This window comes from Scyliorhinus torazame, chromosome 18 (assembly GCF_047496885.1).
Source record: "Scyliorhinus torazame isolate Kashiwa2021f chromosome 18, sScyTor2.1, whole genome shotgun sequence".
Lineage (NCBI taxonomy): Eukaryota > Metazoa > Chordata > Chondrichthyes > Carcharhiniformes > Scyliorhinidae > Scyliorhinus > Scyliorhinus torazame.
In genome coordinates, this window is record NC_092724.1 from 37,475,008 (window position 1) to 37,492,798 (window position 17,791).

At 48.7% G+C, this 17,791-nt stretch overlaps 1 protein-coding gene across 2 annotated transcripts in view; it reads right to left on the reverse strand.

The window, feature by feature from the left end:
- The window catches only part of slc1a6 (solute carrier family 1 member 6), a 268,210-nt gene that overhangs the window by 91,282 nt on the left and 159,137 nt on the right, over nucleotides 1-17,791 (reverse strand). The gene's annotated exons all lie outside the window — the stretch shown is intronic.

The following is a 17,791-nucleotide window of genomic DNA, read 5'->3' on the forward strand; positions in this document are numbered from 1 at the left end:
CCCGGATAGATCCACATCACCCTGATTGATCAACTTCACCCTGATTGATCCACATCACCCTGATTGATCCACATCACCCGGGTAGACCCACATCAACCCTGTGGATCCACATCAACCTGGTGGATCCACATCACCCTGATTGATCCACATCACCCTGATTGATCCACATCACCCTGATTGATCCACATCACTCTGATTGATACACATCACCCTGATTGATACACATCACCCTGATTGATCCACATCACCCTGATTGATCCACATCACCCGGATAGATCCACATCACCCTGATTGATACTCATCACCCTGATTGATCCACATCACTCTGATTGATCCACATCACCCTGATTGATCCACATCACCCTGATTGATCCGCATCACCCTGATTGATCCACATCACACAGATTGATCCACATCAGCCTGATTGATCCACATCACCCGGATAGACCCACATCACCCGGATAGATCCACATCACATGGGTAGATCCACATCACCCAGATAGATCCACATCACACGGATAGATCCACATCACCCTGATTGATCCACATCACCGTGGTAGATCCACATCACCCTGATTGATCCACATCACCCTGATTGATCAACATCACCCTGTTTGATCCACATCACCCGGGTAGATCCACATCAACCCTGTGGATCCACATCAACCAGATAGATCCACATCAACCTGCTGGATCCATATCACCCTGATTGATCCACATCACTCTGATTGATCCGCATCACCCTGATTGATCCACATCACCCGGATAGACCCACACCACCCGGATAGATCCAGATCACACGGGTAGAACCACATCACCCAGATAGATCCACATCACCCGGATAGATCCACATCACCCAGATTGATCCACATCACCCGGGTAGATCCACATCACCCTGATTGATCCAATTACCCTGATTGATCCACATCATCCTGATTGATCCACATCACCCTGATTGATCCACATCACCCTGATTGATCCACATCACCGTGATTAATCCACATCACCCTGATTGATCCACATCACCCTGATTGCTCCACATCACCCGGATAGATCCACATCAACCTGGTGGATCCACATCACACTGATTGATCCACATCACCCGGGTAGATCCACATCACCCTGATTGATCCACATCACCCTGATTGATCAACATCACCCTGATTGATCCACATCACCCAGGTAGATCCACATCACCCTGATTGATCCCCATCACCGTGATAGATCCACATCACCCTGATAGATCCACATCACCTTGATTGATCCGCATCACCCTGATTGATCCACATCACCCTGATTGATCCGCATCACCCTGATTGATCCACATCACCATGATTGATCCACATCACCCTGATAGATCCACATCACCTTGATTGATCCGCATCACCCTGATTGAGCCACATCACCCTGATTGATCCGCAACACCCTGATTGATCCACATCACCATGATTGATCCACATAACCCTGATTGATCCACATCACCCTGACTGATCCACATCACCTTGATTGATCCGCATCATCCTGATTGATCCACATCACCCTGATTGATCCGCATCACCCTGATTGATCCACATCACCTTGATTGATCCACATCACCCTGATTGATCCACATCACCCTGATTGATCCACATCACCCGGATAGATCCACATAACCCGGGTATATCCACATCACCCTGATTGATCCGCATCACCCAAGTAGATCCACATCAACCTGGTGGATCAACATCACACTGATTGATTCACATCATCCGGATAGATCTACATCACCCTGATTGATCCACATCACTCGGATAGACCCATATCACCCTGACTGATCCACATCACCCTGATAGATCCACATCACCCTGATTGATCTACATCACGCTGATTGATCAACATCACCCTGATTGATCCACATCACCCTGATTGATCCACATCACCCTGATTGATCCACATCACCCTGATTGATCCACATCACCCTGATTGATCCGCATCACCCAAGTAGATCCACATCAACCTGGTGGATCAACATCACACTGATTGATTCACATCATCCGGATAGATCTACATCACCCTGATTGATCCACATCACCCGGATAGACCCACATCACCCGGATAGATCCAGATCACACGGGTAGAACCACATCACCCAGATAGACCCACATCACCCGGATAGATCCACATCACCCGGATTGATCCACATCACCCGGGTAGATCCACATCACCCTGATTGATCCAATTACCCTGATTGATCCACATCATCCTGATTGATCCACATCACCCTGATTGATCCACATCATCCTGATTAATCCACATCACCCGGATAGATCCACATCACCCTGATAGATCCACATCAACCCTGTGGATCCACATCACCCAGAGAGATCCACATCAACCTGATGGATCCACGTCACCCTGATAGATCCACATCACCCTGATTGATCCACATGACCCTGATTGATCCACATCACCCTGATTGATCCACATCACCCAGATAGATCCACATCACCCGGATAGATCCACAGAACCCGGGTACATCCACATCACCCTGATTGATCCACATCACCCTGATTGATCCGCATCACCCAGGTAGATCCACATCAACCTGGTGGATCCACATCACACTGATTGATCCACAACACCCGGATAGATCCACATCACCCTGATAGATCCACATCACCCTGATTGATCCACATCACCCGGATAGATCCACATCACCCTGATTGATCCACATCACCGTGGTAGATCCACATCACCCTGATAGATCCACATCACCCTGATTGATCAACATCACCCTGATTGATCCACATCACCCGGGTAGATCCACATCAACCTGGTGGATCCACATCACCCTGATTGATCCACATCACCCTGATTGATCCGCATCACCCTGATTGATCCACATCACCCTGATTGATCCACATCACCCGGATAGACCCACATCACCCGGATAGATCCACATCACACGGGTAGAAGCACATCACCCAGATAGATCCACATCACTCGGATAGATCCACATCACCCGGATTGATCCACATCACCCGGGTAGATCCACTTCACCCTGATTGATCCACGTCACCCTGATTGATCAACATCACCCTGATTGATCCACATCATCCTGATTGATCCACATCACCCTGATTGATCTACATCACCCTGATTGATCCACATCATCCTGATTGATCCACATCACCCGGATAGATCCACATCACCCTGATAGATCCACATCACCCCTGTGGATCCACATCACCCAGAGAGATCCACATCAACCTGGTGGATCCTCATCACCCTGATAGTCCACATCACCCGGGTAGATCCACATCAACCTGGTGGATCCACATCACACTGATTGATCCACATCACGATGATTGATCTACATCACCCTGATTGATCCTCATCACCCGGATAGATCCAAATCACACGGATAGATCCACATCACCCTGATTGAGCCACATCACCCTGATTGATCCACATCAGCCTGATTGATCCACATCACCCGGATAGATCCACATCACACGGGTAGATCCACATCACCCAGATAGATCCACATCACCCAGATAGATCCACATCACCCGGATAGATCCACATCACCCTGATTGATCCACATCACCGTGGTAGATCCACATCACCCTGATAGATTCACATCACCCTGATTGATCAACATCACCTGATTGATCCACATCATCCTGATTGATCCACATTACCCTGATTGATCCACATCACCCAGGTAGATCCACATCATCCTGGTGGATCCACATCACCCTGATTGATCCACATCACCCTGATTGATCCACATCACCCTGATTGATCCGCATCACCCTGATTGATCCACATCACACAGATTGATCCACATCACCCGGATAGACCCACATCACCCGAATAGATCCACATCACACGGGTAGATCCACATAACCCGGATAGATCCACATCACCCTGAATGATCCACATCACCGTGGTAGATCCACATCACCCTGATAGATCCACATCACCCTGATTGATCAACATCACCCTGATTGATCCACATCACCCGGGTAGATCCACATCAACCCTGTGGAGCAACATCAACCAGATAGATCCACATCAACCTGGTGGATCCACATCACCCTGATTGATCCACATCACCCTGATTGATCCACATCACTCTGATTGATCCACATCACCCGGATAGACCCACATCACCCGGATAGATCCACATCACACGGGCAGAAGCACATCACCCAGATAGATCCACATCACCCGGATAGATCCACATCACCCGGATTGATCCACATCACCCGGGTAGATCCACTTCACCCTGATTGATCCACATCACCCTGATTGATCAACATCACCCTGATTGATCCACATCATCCTGATTGATCCACATCACCCTGATTGATCGACATCACCCTGATTGATCCACATCATCCTGATTGATCCACATCACCCGGATAGATCCACATCACCCTGATAGGTCCACATCAACCGTGTGGATCCACATCACCCAGAGAGATCCACATCAACCTGGTGGATCCACATCACCCTGATAGTCCACATCACCCGGGTAGTTCCACATCAACCTGGTGGATCCACATCACACTGATTGATCCACATCACCCTGATTGATCCACATCACCCTGATTGATCCACATCACCCGGATAGATCCAAATCACACGGATAGATCCACATCACCCGGGTAGATCCACACCAACCCTGTGGATCCACATCACACGGATAGATCCATATCACCCTGATTGATCAACATCACCCAGATAGATCCACATCAACCTGGTGGATCCACATCACCCTGATTGATCCACATCAACCGGATAGATCCACATCACCCTGATTGATCCGCATCGCCCTGATTGATCCAGATCACCCGTGTAGATCCACATCAACCTGGTGGATCCACATCAACCTGGTGGATCCACATCGCCCTGATTGATCCACATCACCCTGATTGATCCACTTCACCCTGATTGATCCACATCGCCGTGATAGATCCACATCACCCTGATTGATCAACATCACCGTCATTGATCCACATCACCGTGATAGATCCACATCACCCTGATTAATCAACATCACCGTCATTGATCCACATCACCCTGATTGATCAACATCACCGTCATTGATCCACATCACCCGGGTAGATCCACATCACCCTGATTGATCAACATCACCCGGACAGATCCACATCACCCTGACTGATCCACATTACCATGATTGATCCATATCACCCTGATTGATCCACATCACCCTGATTGATCCACATCACCCTGATTGATCAACATCACCCGGATAGCTACACAACACCTTGATTGATCAACATCACCCTGGTTGATCCACATCACCTGGGTAGATCCACATCAACCCTGTGGATCCACATCACCCAGATTGATCAACATCACCCTGATTGATCCACATCACCCAGATAGATCCACATTAACCTGATGGATCCACATCACCCGGATAGATCCACATCACCCGGATAGATCCACATAACCCTGAATGATCAACATCACCCTGATTGCTCCACATCACCCGGATAGATCCACATCAACCTGGTGGATCCACATCACACTGATTGATCCACATCACCCGGGTAGATCCACGTCACCCTGATTGATCCACATCACCCTGATTGATCCACATCACCCTGATTGATCAACATCACCCTGATTGATCCACATCACCCAGGTAGATCCACATCACCCTGATTGATCCACATCACCGTGATAGATCCACATCACCCTGATAGATCCACATCACCTTGATTGATCCGCATCATCCTGATTGATCCACATCACACTGATTGATCCGCATCACCTGATTGATCCACATCACCCTGATTGATTCACATCACCCTGATTGACCCACATCACCCTGATTGATCCACATCACCCGGATTGATCCACATCACCCTGATTGATCCACATCACCCGGATTGATCCACATCACCCTGATTGATCCGCATCACCTGATTGATCCACATCACCCTGATTGATCCACATCACCCTGATTGATCCACATCACCCTGATTGACCCACATCACCCTGATTGACCCACATCACCCTGATTGATCCACATCACCCTGATTGATCCGCATCACCTGATTGATCCACATCACCCTGATTGATCCACATCACCCTGATTGATCCACATCACCCTGATTGATCCACATCACCCGGGTACATCCACATCACCCTGATTTATCCACATCACCCTGATTGATCCGCATCACCCAAGTAGATCCACATCAACCTGGTGGATCAACATCACACTGATTGATTCACATCATCCGGATAGATCTACATCACCCTGATTGATCCACATCACTCGGATAGACCCATATCACCCTGACTGATCCACATCACCCTGATAGATCCACATCACCCTGATTGATCTACATCACGCTGATTGATCAACATCACCCTGATTGATCCACATCACCCTGATTGATCCACATCACCCTGATTGATCCACATCACCCTGATTGATCCACATCACCCTGATTGATCCACATCACCCTGATTGATCCACATCACGCAGGTAGATCCACATCAACCTGGTGGATCCATATCACACTGATTGATCCACATCACACGGATAGATCCACATCACCCTGATTGATCAACATCACCCTGATTGATCCACATCACCCTGATTGATCCGCATCACCCTGATTGATCCGCATCACCCTGATTGATCCGCATCACCCTGATTGATCCACATCACACAGATTGATCCACATCAGCCTGATTGATCCACATCACCCTGATTGATCCACGTCACCCTGATATATCCACATCATCCTGATTGATCCACATCACCCTGATTGATCCACATCACCCTGATTGATCAACATCACCCTGTTTGATCCACATCACCAGGGTAGATCCACATCAACCCTGTGGATCCACATCAACCAGATAGATCCACATCAACCTGTTGGATCCATATCACCCTGATTGATCCACATCACTCTGATTGATCCGCATCACCCTGATTGATCCACATCACCCGGATAGACACACATCACCCGGATAGATCCAGATCACACGGGTAGAACCACATCACCCAGATAGACCCACATCACCCGGATAGATCCACATCACCCGGATTGATCCACATCACCCGGATTGATCCACATCACCCTGATTGATCCAATTACCCTGATTGATCCACATCATCCTGATTGATCCACATCACCCTGATTGATCCACATCATCCTGATTAATCCACATCACCCGGATAGATCCACATCACCCTGATAGATCCACATCAACACTGTGGATCCACATCACCCAGAGAGATCCACATCAACCTGATGGATCCATGTCACCCTGATAGGTCCACATCACCCGGGTAGATCCACATCAACCTGATTGATCCACATCACCCTGATTGATCCACATCACCCTGATTGATCCACATCACCCTGATTGATCCACATCACCCTGATTGATCCACATCACCCTGATTGATCCACATGACCCTGATTGATCCACATGACCCTGATTGATCCACATGACCCTGATTGATCCACATCACCCAGATAGATCCACATCACCCGCATAGATCCACAGAACCCGGGTACATCCACATCACCCTGATTGATCCACATCACCCGGATAGATCCACATCACCCTGATAGATCCACATCACCCTGATTGATCCACATCACCCGGATAGATCCACGTCACCCTGATTGATCCACATCACCGTGGTAGGTCCACATCACCCTGATAGACCCACATCACCCGGATAGATCCACATCACACGGGTAGAACCACATCACCCAGATAGATCCACATCACTCGGATAGATCCACATCACCCGGATTGATCCACATCACCCGGGTAGATCCACTTCACCCTGATAGATCCACGTCACCCTGATTGATCAACATCACCCTGATTGATCCACATCATCCTGATTGATCCACATCACCCTGATTGATCTACATCACCCTGATTGATCCACAACATCCTGATTGATCCACATCACCCGGATAGATCCACATCACCCTGATAGATCCACATCAACCCTGTGGATCCACATCACCCAGAGAGATCCACATCAACCTGGTGGATCCACATCACCCTGATAGTCCACATCACCCGGGTAGATCCACATCAACCTGGTGGATCCACATCACACTGATTGATCCACATCACCCTGATTGATCCACATCACCCTGATTGATCCTCATCACCCGGATAGATCCAAATCACACGGATAGATCCACATCACCCTGATTGATCCACATCACCCTGATTGATCCACATCAGCCTGATTGATCCACATCGCCCGGATAGAACCACATCACCCGGATAGAACCACATCACCCGGATAGATCCACATCACACGGGTAGATCCACATCACCCAGATAGATCCACATCACCCGGATAGATCCACGTCACCCTGATTGATCCACATCACCGTGGTAGATCCACATCACCCTGATAGATCCACATCACCCTGATTGATCAACATCACCCTGATTGATCCACATCATCCGGGTAGATCCACATCAACCCTGTGGATCCACATGAACCAGATAGATCCACATCAACCTGGTGGATCCATATCACCCTGATTGATCCACATCACCTGATTGATCCACATCACACGGATAGATACACATCACACGGATAGATCCACATCACCCTGATTGATCCACATCACCCTGATTGATCCGCATCATCCTGATTGATCCACATCACACAGATTGATCCACATCAGCCTGATTGATCCACATCAAGCTGATTGATCCACATTACCCTGATTGATCCACATCACCCGGATCGACCTACATCACCCGGATAGATCCACATCACACGGGTAGAACCACGTCACCCAGATAGATCCACATCACCCGGATAGATCCACATCGCCCGGATTGATCAACATCACCCGGGTAGATCCACATCACCCTGATTGATCCAATTACCCTGATTGATCCACATCATCCTGATTGATCCACATCACACTGATTGATCCACATCACCCTGATTGATCCACATCACCCTGATTGATCCACATCATCCTGATTGATCCACATCACCCGGATAGATCCACATCACCCTGATAGATCCACATCAACCCTGTGGATCCACATCACCCAGAGAGATCCACATCAACCTGGTGCATCCACATCACCCTGATAGATCCACATCACCCTGATTGATCCACATCACCCTGATTGATCCACATCACCCGGATTGATCCACATCACCCTGATTGATCCACATCACGCAGGTAGATCCACATCACCCTGATTGATCAACATCACCCTGATTGATCCACATCACCCGGGTAGACCCACATCAACCCTGTGGATCCACATCAACCAGGTAGATCCACATCACCCTGATTGATCCACATCACCCTGATTGATCCGCATCACACTGATTGATCCACATCACACAGATTGATCCACATCAGCCTGATTGATCCACATCACCCGGATAGACCCACATCACCCGGATAGATCCACATCACACGGGTAGATCCACATCACCCAGATAGATCCACATCACACGGATAGATCCACATCACCCTGATTGATCCACATCACCGTGGTAGATCCACATCACCCTGATAGATCCACATCACCCTGATTGATCAACATCACCCTGTTTGATCCACATCACCAGGGTAGATCCACATCAACCCTGTGGATCCACATCAACGAGATAGATCCACATCAACCTGTTTGATCCATATCACCCTGATTGATCCACATCACTCTGATTGATCCACATCACTCTGATTGATCCGCATCACCCTGATTAATCCACATCACCCGGATAGACACACATCACCCGGATAGATCCAGATCACACGGGTAGAACCACATCACCCAGATAGACCCACATCACCCGGATAGATCCACATCACCCGGATTGATCCACATCACCCGGATTGATCCACATCACCCTGATTGATCCAATTACCCTGATTGATCCACATCATCCTGATTGATCCACATCACCCTGATTGATCCACATCATCCTGATTAATCCACATCACCCGGATAGATCCACATCACCCTGATAGATCCACATCAACCCTGTGGATCCACATCACCCAGAGAGATCCACATCAACCTGATGGATCCACATCACCCTGATAGATCCACATCACCCTGATGGATCCATGTCACCCTGATAGATCCACATCACCCTGATAGATCCACATCACCCGGATAGATCCACAGAACCCGGGTACATCCACATCACCCTGATTGATCCACATCACCCTGATTGATCCACATCACCCTGTTTGATGCACATGACCCTGATTGATCCACATCACCCTGATTGATCCACATCACCCTGATTGATCCGCATCACCCAGGTAGATCCACATCAACCTGGTGGATCCACATCACTCTGATTGATCCACAACACCCGGATAGATCCACATCACCCTGATAGATCCACATCACCCTGATTGATCCACATCACCCGGATAGATTCACGTCACCCTGATTGATCCACATCACCGTGGTAGATCCACATCACCCTGATAGATCCACATCACCTTGATTGATCCACATCACCCGGGTAGATCCACATCACCCTGATTGATCCACATCACCCTGATTGATCCACATCACCCTGATTGATCCACATCACCCGGGTAGATCCACATCAACCCTGTGGATCAACATCAACCAGATAGATCCACATCAACCTGGTGGATCCATATCACCCTGATTGATCCACATCACCCTGATTGATCCACATCATCCTGATTGATCCACATCACTCTGATTGATCCACATCACCCTGATTGATCCACATCACCCGGGTAGATCCACATCAACCCTGTGGATCAACATCAACCAGATAGATCTACATCAACCTGGTGGATCCACATCACCCTGATTGATCCACATCACCCTGATTGATCCACATCACCCTGATTGATCCACATCACCCTGATTGATCCACATCACCCGGGTAGATCCACATCAACCCTGTGGATCAACATCAACCAGATAGATCCACATCAACCTGGTGGATCCATATCACCCTGATTGATCCACATCACCCTGATTGATCCACATCACCCTGATTGATCCACATCACCCTGATTGATCCACATCACCCTGATTGATCCACATCACCCTGATTGATCCACATCACCCGGATAGACCCACATCACCCGGATAGATCCACATCACACGGGTAGAAGCACATCACCCAGATAGATCCACATCACTCGGATAGATCCACATCACCCGGATTGATCCACATCACCCGGGTAGATCCAATTCACCCTGATTGATCCACGTCACCCTGATTGATCAACATCACCCTGATTGATCCACAACATCCTGATTGATCCACATCACCCTGATTGATCTACATCACCCTGATTGATCCACATCATCCTGATTGATCCACATCACCCGGATAGATCCACATCACCCTGATAGATCCACATCAACCCTGTGGATCCACATCACCCAGAGAGATCCACATCAACCTGGTGGATCCACATCACCCTGATAGTCCACATCACCCGGGTAGATCCACATCAACCTGGTGGATCCACATCACACTGATTGATCCACATCACCCTGATTGATCCACATCACCCTGATTGACCCTCATCACCCGGATAGATCCAAATCACACGGATAGATCCACATCACCCTGATTGATCCACATCACCCTGATTGATCCACATCAGCCTGATTGATCCACATCACCCGGATAGAACCACATCACCCGGATAGATCCACATCACACGGGTAGATCCACATCACCCTGATTGATCCACATCACCGTGGTAGATCCACATCACCCTGATAGATCCACATCACCCTGATTGATCAACATCACCCTGATTGATCCACATCATCCGGGTAGATCCACATCAACCCTGTGGATCCACATGAACCAGATAGATCCACATCAACCTGGTGGATCCATATCACCCTGATTGATCCACATCACCTGATTGATCCACATCACACGGATAGATACACATCACACGGATAGATCCACATCACCCTGATTGATCCACATCACCCTGATTGATCCGCATCATCCTGATTGATCCACATCACACAGATTGATCCACATCAGCCTGATTGATCCACATCAAGCTGATTGATCCACATTACCCTGATTGATCCACATCACCCGGATCGACCTACATCACCCGGATAGATCCACATCACACGGGTAGAACCACGTCACCCAGATAGATCCACATCACCCGGATAGATCCACATCACCCGGATTGATCAACATCACCCGGGTAGATCCACATCACCCTGATTGATCCAATTACCCTGATTGATCCACATTATCCTGATTGATCCACATCACCCTGATTGATCCACATCTCCCTGATTGATCCACATCATCCTGATTGATCCACATCACCCGGATAGATCCACATCACCCTGATAGATCCACATCAACCCTGTGGATCCACATCACCCAGAGAGATCCACATCAACCTGGTGCATCCACATCACCCTGATAGATCCACATCACCCTGATTGATCCACATCACCCTGATTGATCCATATCACCCTGATTGATCCACATCACCCAGATAGATCCACATCACCCGGATAGATCCACAGAACCCGTGTACATCCACATCACCCTGATTGATCCACATCAACCTGGTGGATCCACATCACACTGATTGATCCACATCACTCAGATAGACCCATATCACCCTGACTGATCCACATCACCCTGATAGATCCACATCACCCTGATTGATCACCATCACTCTGATTGATCTACATCACCCAGGTAGATCCAAAACAACCTGGTGGATCCACATCAACCGGATAGATCCACATCACCCTGATTGATCCACATCACCCGGATTTATCAACATCACCCTGATTGATCCACATCACCCGGGTAGATCCACAACACCCGGATAGATCCACATCACCCGGATAGATCCACATCAACCTGGTGGATCCACATCACCCTGATTGATCCGCATCACCCTGATTGATCCACATCACCCTGATTGATCCACATCACCGTGATTGATCCGCATCACCCTGATTGATCTACATCACGCAGATTGATCCGCATAACCCTGATTGATCCACATCACCCTGATTGATCAACATCACCCTGATTGATCCACATCACCCTGATTGATCCACAACACCCGGATAGACCCACATCACCCGGATAGACCCACATCACCCGGATAGATCCACATCACCCTGATTGATCCACATCACCCTGATTGATCCACATCACCCTGATTGATCCACATCACCCTGATTGATCCACATCACCCGGATAGATCCACATCACCCTGATTGATCCACATCACCCTGATTGATCCACATCACCCGGATAGATCCACATCACCCGGATAGATCCACATCACCCGGATAGATCCACATAACCCGGGTACATCCACATCAGCCAGATAGATCCACATCACCCGGATAGATCCACATCACCCGGATTGATCCACATCACCCGGGTAGATCCACTTCACCCTGATTGATCCACGTCACCATGATTGATCAACATCACCCTGATTGATCCACATCATCCTGATTGATCCACGTCACCATGATTGATCAACATCACCCTGATTGATCCACATCAGCCTGATTGATCCACATCATCCTGATTGATCCACATCACCCGGATAGATCCACATCACCCTGATAGATCCACATCAACCCTGTGGATCAACATCACCCAGAGAGATCCACATCAACCTGGTGGATCCACATCACCCTGATAGTCCACATCACCCGGGTAGATCCACATCAACCTGGTGGATCCACATCACACTGATTGATCCACATCACCCTGATTGATCCACATCACCCTGATTGATCCTCATCACCCGGATAGATCCAAATCACACGGATAGATCCACATCACCCTGATTGATCCTCATCACCCTGATTGATCCACATCAGCCTGATTGATCCACATCACCCGGATAGAACCACATCACCCGGATAGATCCACATCACACGGGTAGATCCACATCACCCAGATAGATCCACATCACCCAGATAGATCCACATCACCCTGATTGATCCACATCACCGTGGTAGATCCACATCACCCTGATAGATCCACATCACCCTGATTGATCAACATCACCCTGATTGATCCACATCACCCGGGTAGATCCACATCAACCCTGTGGATCCACATGAACCAGATAGATCCACATCAACCTGGTGGATCCATATCACCCTGATTGATCCACATCACCTGATTGATCCACATCACACGGATAGATACACATCACACGGATAGATCCACATCACCCTGATTGATCCACATCACCCTGATTGATCCGCATCACCCTGATTGATCCACATCACACAGATTGATCCACATCAGCCTGATTGATCCACATCAAGCTGATTGATCCACATTACCCTGATTGATCCACATCACCCGGATCGACCTACATCACCCGGATAGATCCACATCACACGGGTAGAACCACATCACCCAGATAGATCCACATCACCCGGATAGATCCACATCACCCGGATTGATCAACATCACCCGGGTAGATCCACATCACCCTGATTGATCCAATTACCCTGATTGATCCACATCATCCTGATTGATCCACATCACCCTGATTGATCCACATCACCCTGATTGATCCACATCATCCTGATTGATCCACATCACCCGGATAGATCCACATCACCCAGAGAGATCCACATCAACCTGGTGCATCCACTTTACCCTGATAGATCCACATCACCCTGATTGATCCACATCACCCTGATTGATCCACGTCACCCTGATTGATCCACATCACCCAGATAGATCCACATCACCCGGATAGATCCACAGAACCCGTGTACATCCACATCACCCTGATTGATCCACATCAACCTGGTGGATCCACATCACACTGATTGATCCACATCACTCAGATAGACCCATATCACCCTGACTGATCCACATCACCCTGATAGATCCACATCACCCTGATTGATCACCATCACTCTGATTGATCTACATCACCCAGGTAGATCCAAAACAACCTGGTGGATCCACATCAACCGGATAGATCCACATCACCCTGATTGATCCACATCACCCGGATTTATCAACATCACCCTGATTGATCCACATCACCCGGGTAGATCCACAACACCCGGATAGATCCACATCACCCGGATAGATCCACATCAACCTGGTGGATCCACATCACCCTGATTGATCCGCATCACCCTGATTGATCCACATCACCCTGATTGATCCACATCACCTTGATTGATCCGCATCACCCTGATTGATCTACATCACGCAGATTGATCCGCATAACCCTGATTGATCCACATCACCCTGATTGATCAACATCACCCTGATTGATCCACATCACCCTGATTGATCCACAACACCCGGATAGACCCACATCACCCGGATAGACCCACATCACCCGGATAGATCCACATCACCCTGATTGATCCACATCACCCTGATTGATCCACATCACCCGGATTGATCCACATCACCCGGGTACATCCACATCAGCCAGATCGATCCACATCACCCGGATAGATCCACATCACCCGGGTAGACCCACATCACCCTGATTGATCCACATCACCCGGATAGATCCACATCACCCGGATAGATCCACATCACCCGGATAGATCCACATCACCCGGATTGTTCCACATCACCCTGATTGATCAACATCACCCTGATTGATCCACATCACCCTGATTGATCCACATCACCCGGATAGATCCACATCACCCGGATAGATCCACATCACCCGGATAGATCCACATCACCCGGATTGTTCCACATCACCCTGATTGATCAACATCACCCTGATTGATCCACATCACCCTGATTGATCCACATCAGCCAGATCGATCCACATCACCCGGATAGATCCACATCACCCGGGTAGACCCACATCACCCTGATTGATCCACATCACCCGGATAGATCCACATCACCCTGATTGATCCACATCACCCGGATAGATCCACATCACCCGGATAGATCCACATAACCCGGGTACATCCACATCAGCCAGATAGATCCACATCACCCTGTTTGATCCACATCACCCTGATTGATCCATATGGCCCTGATTAATGCACATCACTCTGATTGATCCACATCGCCCTTATTGATCCACATCACTCTGATTGATTCACATCACCCTGATTTTCATAGATTATCATAGAATTTACAGTGCAGAAGGAGGCCATTCGGCCCATCGAGTCTGTACCAGCTCTTGGAAAGAGCACCCTACCCAAGGTCAACACCTCCACCCTATCCCCATAACCCAGTTCCCCCACCCAACACTAAGGGCAATTTTAGACACTGAGGGAAATTTATCACGGCCAATCCACCTAACCTGCACGTCTTTGGACTGTGGGAGGAAACCGGAGCACCCAGAGGAAACCCACGCACACACGGGGAGGATGTGCAGACTCCGCATAGACAGTAACCCAAGCCGGAATCGAACCTGGGACCCTGGAGCTGCGAAGCAATTGTGCTAACCACAATGCTACCGTGCTGCCCTTAAACCTCTGAGATTGTTAAAGACGAGGCAGAGTTTATACCATTGCACGTCTCTCGATTCTTTTACAATCTAAAGCAGGAGTGAATGCATCCAAGATGGCACGTGACGAAACGTATTCTGATTCCCAGATAGCCTTGTGCTGGAGGAAATGTGTTGGAATTTCTCAGGATTACAGTCTACAGGTCCAGAACCGATGGAGAAAATTTTGGAAACACATAACCAGCAGCATCTGAAAAGGGAAACAGTAAGAAGTCTTACAACATCAGGTCAAAGTCCAACAGGTCTGCCTCGAGTCACTAGCTGAGTCACAGTTGGTAGGATTTTGCAAGCCCAGGCCAGATGGTGTGGGGGGGGGGGTGAATGTCCGTTCACATGTCTGCGACGGGGAACACTTCAGCAGTCAATAGCATTCAGCCTCTGATCTTCGGATAAGCGTTCTCCAAGGCGGCCTTCAGGACGCGCGACAGCGCAGAATTTCCGAGCAGAAACTGATAACCAAGTTCCGCACACATGAGTACGGCCTCAACCTGGACCTTGGATTCATGTCGCATTACATTCACCCCCCACCACCTGACCTGGGCTTAAAAAATCCTACCAACTGTCCTGGCTTGAGACAATTCACACCTCTTTAACCTGTGATTATCCCTCTCTCCAGTCGTCCCATCTGGACCTGTAAAGACTTAATTACCTGCAAAGACTTGCATTCAAAGTATCATCTTGCATCATTAACCATGTCTATATATGTGGTTGTGGAACCCACCTTTTCTTTCACCTGAGGAAGAAGCTGCGCTCCGAAAGCTAGTGATTCGAAACAAACCCGTTGGATTCCAACCTGGTGCCGTAAGACCTCTCACCGTGCTCACCGCAGTCCAACGCCGGCACCACCACACCGTGAAAAGGGAAAGGTCGAGATTTCTGCTGTGCTCCCGATCGTTCAAAACTGAAGAAAAAGATTGACAGGATCCATATCAACCTGGTGGATCCACATCACCCTGATAGATCAACATCACCCTGATTGATCCACATCACCCTGATTGATCCACATCACCCTTATTGATCCACATCACTCTGATTGATCCACATCGCCATTATTGATCCACATCACTCTGATTGATCCACATCACCTTGATTGATCCACATCACCCTGATTGATCCATATCAACCGGATAGATCCACATCACCCGGGTGGATCCACTTCAACCGGATCGATCCACATCACCCGGGTGGATCCACATCACCCGGATAGACCTATATCACCCTTACTGATCCACATC